We start from the raw sequence: 8,672 nt of genomic DNA on the forward strand, positions 1-8,672 counted from the left end.
GTGAATTCGATTTCAGTAACCTTTACATGACTAACTCAACAACTGTGCCGGGAAGGCTCGTGGTTCTTCAGGAAGAACGTTTCTGCTCGTGATGTTGTGACATGTTTGGCTGGAGCCAGCGGTGACGTCAGCGCTGTGTTGTTGGTTTTGGAGCCGCGGCCCAACAACAGCGAGACGTTACAGGGTAATGAAGGGCAGATGTTCCTGCGCCGAGAACACGCCGAGCCAGACCGGAGGCGTAATGAACGTCTGATTTCGGGAACCCGCCCAGTTACAGAACATCAGGGCCGCTTCCTCCCCCACCCCCAGATCAGTGCACATTCATGGCTTTTTTACCAATAACCATCATGCATGGGTTCCCACAGCCAGAACACGAGAACCTGGAATGACTGTGCAGCTTTCTGATTGTCTTCGTTATTAAAATGAATCGTCTCGGCTAATGGAATCAAGCGACGTTTCCTCTCCAGAGCTTTCTTCAGTGCTGCCAGGGTGAGAACCGCATGAGCGTGGAACAGCATCAATGTACAAATCCCGTAATATGCACTTCAGCTGACAGGTGTTCTGCCATGAGAGGCCGAAACGGGGCTTTAGAACCGTTCCCTCGGTCAGCTCAGAGGGTCTGCCACGATGACGGCGCGCCGGAGGGGCGTGGTCCAGGGCGACCCCTGCCCCTCTGCGCCGCGGCATAGGTCACATCCAATCAACAGCCCGGTATGTGCGTTCTGCAGGCAAATGCCGACCAATCAGAGTGGAGTCGTCTGGTAGATTATCAGCGAGTGGCGACACATGCACGACCGAAGTCCCGTTTGGGGTGGTAGTAGCCTAGTGGGTAACACACTCGCCTAGGAACCAGAAGACCCGGGTTCAAATCCCACTATTGTGTCCCTGAGCAAGACACTTAACCATAAATTGCTCCAGGGGGGGACTGTCCCTGTAACTGCTGATTGTAAGTCGCTCTGGATAAGGGCGTCTGATAAATACCGTAAATGTAATGTAATGTAATGCAGGAAGTAGAACCGGCGTGTGAGGATGTGACCGGGTCAATAATGCGTCAATCGGAGGTTCCGCAGCGAGTCCACGTTCTCCTCAGCCGGAGCGCGGAGCAAAGTGGAACACGAGTTCCTTGCATCACTTGCTCTTGTGCCAACCCGCCAGCATTGGCTGAGCCGAGGGGTGAGGGGCCGGATGGGTTCTCGTCGTAATAAATCCCGCCTGTCCCTGTCCTAGCGACGCCCGAGGCTGATGGGAGAGGGTGGGAGGCTGAGGACTGACGTCATGAAAGCCGATCAATGGTGATCAGTCACGGGCCAGGCTGGGAACACGGAACCAACGCTGGCAGAATTCCTCGGACGAAGTCGAGCCAGGACGCGAAAAAAAACCCATCAAGTCCTGTCCTCAGGAACTGCAGAAATAACCAGGCAGAAACAGGAAGCGTCTGCTTGCTGGTTCTCCGTATTTTGGGGAGGTGGAAGGTTTTTTTTTCTCCAAAACGGGAAAATGTCTGTCCGGTCTGGCCTTGCGTCCACACGGAAACGGCGTATTTGGTGATATTATTTTTCGGTGGGGCGCACTTTTGCAAGTCAGTTTTCAGACGAGCGCTAACCACTTCTGTCTGTGTTTTCAGTCCTTTATTATTCCTAAGCAAATTTTACCTCCCCGTCTCTCCTTCAAACATGTCTCCCCTAACATGTCCCTAACAAAATGTTATTTTGTTCCATAAAGACAATATAAAACATGAAAGTCAAGATTATTATTTTTTTTATCAATATGTATGCCCTTTAAGAGCTTCTCCACGATAAAAACTGCCAACTGCGAGCGGCGGGGAGTTCCTGAGCTGTAGCCTCGGTCTTGTGGGGTGGCTTCGGGTGCAAAACTTGGGTGCAAATAGGTTCTCCTGTATTTTGTGTTGGAGGGGGTTCCAGTGCGAATGCACCACAGCGCGAGTGTATGGTAACGATTTTTGCACCACAAAGGAGCAGGAAATATGTCACACGACATTTTGGCCGTGGTAAACGAGTGAGAGAGAACATGGCGGCCTAGCGGTTAAGGAGGCGGCCCCGGTTCGAATCCTGATCCGCCAAAGGTGCCACTGAGGTCCCCTTGATGAAGGCACCGTCCCCCACACACTGCTCCCGGGGCGCCTGTCATGGTGCCCACTCCTCACCAAGGGCGATGGGTTAAATACAGAGGACACGTTTCACCGTGTCACCGTGTGCTGTGCTGCACAATGACAATCACTTCACTCTCACATCATTCAACAAGCTAGTAAGCATAAAGTAAAGTCAGAACTGCACATGTGACTTCACCAGCTTTGTATAAGATAATAATGAAATAGTAATAAAAATGTATGATAAATGATTTAAAATCAAACACACTCAACAGACAGTTGTGGTGTAAATTATGTCTCTCTGATCTTCAGCTAATCGGTGTGTGTGTGTGTGTGTGTGTCTGCTGGTGGGATTATAAATCTGCTCGGTCAGCAGGATTTCCAGGACAGGAAAGAGCGAACAGAGCGGCCGCCGAAAAACACTGACCGAGAGGAAAAGCAAGGGGAAGAGCCGAGGTCAGCGTGTGACGCGTGGCCATGTACATTACAGCAGCTCACTGCAACACTCATACCACAACCATGTAGGTGTGTGTGTGTGTGTGTGGAAACAATGACCAAATGACTCAGAGTGAGATCAGAATGTTCCCTCATCACAGTGCGGTAATAAAACAGCCGGCCACAACCAAATCCAAATGTCCCCTCGTGGCCCCCGAAGAGAAATAAAACTTTTGTTCTCTGTAGGATGTCACAGCACTGCTGGCTTCACTGGAGACCCTCAACCCTGGGAACCCTTAGAGGGACAAATTCTAATGAGTTCTATACATGATGACAGGCAGCCTGTTGGCCGAGGGCCCGGAGCCGGAAGGGGGCATCTGAGAACGCCTGAGTATCCATCCACACTACAACCATTAATCTGCATAAAACTGCAGGGACACACCCACCACTAGTGATATGGAATAAGGGACCATCTACAAACCACTGCAAGCTGTGCGATATGTTAACAGAAAAGGAAACTCATCCAGTTACTGCACCCTCCTTTATTAATGATTAATTAACAATTAATTAAAGCACTGAGGCTTGCTATAATATTTCAAACGATTAGATTGATGAGTGTGGAAAGGAGGCTCACAATAACTATAATATGTGCGGCAACAATATGTCTCCACAAGTCTTTGATTTAAAACAAAAATCTTCACACACACACACACACACATACACACACTGCTTTAAATAAATTTGCAACAAAAGAAAATTCTGCCCTCTCCATTTCACGTTTGGCAAATTTCACATTCGTTTGCATGAGGCAGAAATTGGTAGAAACGTGAAACGACAGTAAATTCCAGTAGCCCATGCCGAGCTCCCTTTGAAATAAGAGGGTGACCACATGTCGTGGAGAACGTCGTGAGGAAGGACAGGAGACTTCCTGCAAGTCTTCAAGCAATTGTCATTTGGCATCATCTCAAATTCAGACCACAATAAGAGAAGAACTGAACTTGTGTTGGAAGATATGCTCCTGTGGTAACACCAGGCCCAGATCTCTTCACAGGTCCTTGGTCCAGGCCCACAACCAGCCAACATCACAGAGGTTCTCAACTGCAAGTCAGCATGAGAGACATGAAGTGTGTTAATCGGTGGTCTGTAGCACTGGACAGGAGCCATCAGAACAAGTCTTGGGTTTGGATCAGCCGCACCAGGAGGTTCTTGCTACCAGAATAGCAAGAGCGGTGATGATGCAGCACAGCGCATCATCAGGGTTCCACTTTCACCCATCTCTCGAGCTCGGAACATAATGAAGGACTCTCACCACCCTTCACATGCCCTGTTCTCCCTCCTACCATCTGGCAGACGGTTCCGCAGCATCAGAACTGTAACTGCCAGACACGGCAAGAGCTTCTTCCCATAAGCAGTCAGAGCTCTCAATGCACCGCCATCAACAGAACACCGATAAACTCAACAAGCAATACACTTGATCTTTGCACATCTATGGGGCCAGTGGTGGCCTAGCTGTTAAGGCCCCATAATCAGAAGGTTGCCGGTTCGAATCCCGATCCGCCGAGGTGCCACTGAGGTGCCACTGAGCAAAAGCACCGTCCCCACACACTGCTCCCCAGGCGCCTGTCATGGCTGCACACTGCTCACTCAGGGTGATGGGTTAAATGCAGAGGACACATTTCACTGTGTGCACCGTGTGCCGTGCTGCTGTGTAATTTCTGCACATTTTTGTCTTGTCTTGTGTGTCCTGTTTGAAATATCCATCATATCCACTTACAAGTGTCCTACACGATGTTGTCCAGTTACTTCCAGTTCAACCTGTTCATTGTACAGAAAAGTTCTACTTTTCTCCTGTACAGATAATCTGTACAGTATTTAAGTCTTAGTTTTAGTTAGGGTAGTTTAGTTTAGTGTGTATATAGACATAAATTTTTCTTTTATGATTGCACTATGGGGGGGGGGGGGGGGGGGGGGGGTGTCTGTGTTATTATTTCAATACGTGGTATACTGTATTGAATCTTGAATCTTGAGAATGAAAATATGAATCGCACAGTTGTCATTTGGTGTCGTGTCACCCCTGTTTCTCTGGACCCTTAAGCATATGGCACAGGTGCATGAGTTAAACCAGCAATGAACATTCGCACACACACACACACACACACACAAGCTGTTCAGTTCAGTGCGGGGGATTATTTCATCCCTGCCAATCAGTGAGCTGCTCTCTCGAATAATCGGGCCTTTGTGACATCATCACTGTGGGACAGGGAACAAAGAGCAGGAGGCGGCAGAGCTGCACAGATGGAGGTGGAGGTGCTGCCTTTGTGTTCTGGTTCCCTGGAGTCCTTCAGCATCAGACGCTGACACACACTCTCACACACACACACACACACACACACACACACACACACGACGGTGATCACTGTGGTAAACCTCATACAACATCTCAGCTGTTGGGCTGGACCCTAGTGAAGGGATTAGTATACCTCCTCTACTGACACAGCAAGTAGGGTGTAATCTCCACCGAGACTCACACGCACACACACACACACACACACAGCATGCATTTAATGGTCTCCGGCATTTTGTTATGTCTGCCTGACCTGGCCTGTGTTTTACTCTAATTGTAAATTTATAAAAAACAGAAGTAGTATCCAGACAGGAAGTGTGTGGTGGTAGTAGCCTAGTGGGTAACACACTCGCCTATGAACCAGAAGACCCAGGTTCAAACCCCACTTACTACCATTGTGTCCCTGAGCAAGACACTTAACCCTGAGTGTCTCCAGGGGGGGGACTGTCCCTCTAACTACTGACTGTAAGTCGCTCTGGATAAGGGCGTCTGGTAAATGCTGTAAATGTAAAATGTAAATGTCTGTTTGCTGGTTATCTGCACGTTGGAGACCCAGCCAGACGGTTTTATCGGTGCGCAATTACTTCCTACACCCAGAAAATGAACCCATGTTTTTATAATCAAAGGGGAGGAGCTTGTATGCATGATTGACAGCCCACCACTCTTCTTCATCCTGGACAATATAACCCCCCCTGCTGTCGATAGGTGGATTGCAGGCCGTCATTTCCTTCAAACCCTTAACAACCTCGACAAACTCATGTGAACTGGAAGTGGAGCGAGGACTGATGGGAAACTTTCATGACCTCCTGCAATTGGGGCGGGCGACCTTATTTCACTAATGCCGTGATGAGACGGCGCTCTGCCGCGCAGCAGAAACCGTTTGGAGCCCTTACAGCCAGGGCCGCTGCATTACATTAAAGAGGACGGACCCGGCGATTCCTGTTTACGACCACTGTTTTCCACTCGGAAAAGGAAAAGAGGAAAACGGAGGAGATACCTGATAAGCGTTCATCTTCCGTCAGCCCATTTTCTCTCCCTTCGGACACGGCCTCATGCGGACAGCATTCCTGGTCCAGGTCGAGAGACGGAGAGACCGAGAGATCAGTTCTCAATTTTCACAAAACACAGAGCCGTTCTCTCACATTCACACTAATCTGCAGTTCTGGTGAACCTGAGAACCCCAAAAATCACCAGATTCAACAGAAGTAAAAGTAAAGTGACTGTCATTGTGATGCACAGCACACGGTGACGCACTGAAACGTGTCCTCTGTATTTAACCATCACCCTTGGTGAGCAGTGGGCAGCCATGACAGGCGCCCGGGGAGCAGCGTGTGGGGACGGCGCTTTGCAACTTGGGATTCGAACCGGCAACCTCCCGATCACAGGTCCGCTTCCTCGCCCGCCAGGCCACCACTGCCCTGTGTCAGCTGTCTGAAATGATAATCACGTCTTTTCATTCATGTAGTGTTTACAGATAGCTGACGCTGAGATACTTGAATAGACTGCAGAACTCATTCCTTTAGAAGGTCTCGGAAGGAGCTTAAGCTTCCAACATGTGAAAAGAAATGGACAAAATTCCTCCTGAGATGCTTGCAAACCTGGTGACCACCTTGTGACCTCTGGGTTTCTCCACCAACTACAAGAACAAGCTGGGAAAGAAAGAGAAAGTGAAGTGATTGTCACTTGTGATACACAGCAGCACAGCACACGGTGCACACCGGGAAATTTGTCCTCTGTTTTTCCCGGTGTGCACCGTGTGCTGTGCTGCTGTGTATGTATGTCCTCGGGATTCGAACCGCTGCTTCCTTAACCACTAGGCCACCACCGCCCCCTATCAAATACTAATTTCTCTCAATACATCTAAAATTAGAGGCTGTTCAATATTTTTGTTCAAACATCGATCAAATATTTACTGTCATAAATCAACTTGGTGTTGATGGTAGTGAGTAGGAAAGCTGGTTTAGAAATCAAATAAAGAAGACGAAATTGAGATCCACGTGGATGTGAGATCTGCTCTGTAAAGGACAATATTTCAGCAGGACATTTCTTACGACTCCCAGAAATGGTTCTACAGCAGAACCTCTGGCGGCATTAGTACTAGTCTACTGAAGATCCCAATCTGTCAGTGTATCCCAGTGGTCTGAAGGTCAGAACTCTTCAGGTGGAGGGATGTTCACCATAAAAGAAAAGAAACTGGCCACAGGTCCAGGTGCACATGCTGCTTCCTTCACTTCACTTCCTCAATTAACAATCATTTCAACGATTTCATTTCCTTGGTCTTGGTACTGCAACGTTTTGAGTTCCCATCGCACAACCGGAGCATCGGTGAGCGGAGAAGTTGCGGGTGGAGGTGGAGGTGGAGGAGGAGGTCGGTAGGCTGTAACCAAAGCGCCGCTCGAACACCGAGGGCAGAAACACGAAACGTCCCGACACCTTTCAGCCTCCGTTCTCGCCAACCACTGATGGCTGCTTCAGTTCAGAGCACTTAGACCCCAGAGAACTTAGACCCGATTTACAGAGAGATTAAAATGATAATTTAGTCAACTATATAAAACTGTCCACTTTTGGCCTATAGATTTAAAATGTTAAAAATTATAGTATAAATTAAGGCAGTCGCAATGAATGTGTTAAATATTTTTACATAATAAATACAAATAAATGGAACAAACCACAGGAACAAGACCGACTGTTGTTCCTCATGACATTATCCCCTGTACAGCTTTTCTTGGACATTTCACATGTATTAATGATTGTAATTAAGCAAGATCTGCAAAAGACACATCATGGTCGGCACCGCTGGCATCTCCCTGGCCGCCTCTCTCAGCATGCAGTGCGGCGTCGCTGGACCGCCTGGCTCTGCTCCAGGCTAAAAGCCCCTTCCTGATGGCTCGACATCCCGCTCTCTCCCTCTCATCGACCATAAGCCAGGCATTCTGCAGCCAGCCACAGAGCAGAAGCGCCGCGAGACTTTCCCTAATGGAATTTGACGAACGATGTAAATAAATCAACATCAGGGACCCGGGCCGCACTTCAAAATATCAGGACGTGTCTAGTATCTCCTGCTCATTTTCGCACGCACAGTTATGGCCTGTTTTAGAGATGCCGGCTTTGAATGCAGGACATGTTTGCTGTGGCTTTTTTTTTTTTTTTATGGATTATTTTTTCATTATAATAAGGAGTTTATAATATAATAATAATTTAATCCAAACTCCAAAGATTTTAGTTCTCACGAATTGGCCAGTTTCTACGATGATACAGATTTTTAATCCAGGGGGTGACATTAATTAAACGCTAAATCCTCCCAATTCGTGCTGCAATGCTGCCCCCCGCTGATGGAGAGCCACGCCGGAGTCTCCTGCAGGCCACTTAGGGACACACACATGGGGTTCAGACAGGTCATGTAGTACAGGAGCTCAACAAGAGGGTGTCTGTGTCACCATGAAAACGGACACCTACAGCAGGTCAGCTGACAAGCAGAACCGAGGAACATTGAGGATGTAGTTCTTTCTGTTCTTTTATTAAATTAAAATCCCCTGGACAGCCATTATTTTTCCCCCATAATCCTCTAGTTTTGTAGAAGACCACTATCTTCTCGTTCTCACCTCCAGGTGCCTGATGATGGACGGCCGGGGGATGTGTGGATATTTCGCCACCGGGTCAGGGCTCGGTTCCCGGCTCTCCTCCTCAGACAGTTCCGTGGGGCTGGGTGATGACTGGACAGCGGGACCGTCCTCCAATTCCTGCTCTGAGGACGTGGACTTGGTGCTGCTGAGGGGTTTGGTTCTG

The sequence above is a fragment of the Denticeps clupeoides genome, chromosome 17 (genome assembly GCF_900700375.1).
Source record: "Denticeps clupeoides chromosome 17, fDenClu1.1, whole genome shotgun sequence".
NCBI lineage: Eukaryota > Metazoa > Chordata > Actinopteri > Clupeiformes > Denticipitidae > Denticeps > Denticeps clupeoides.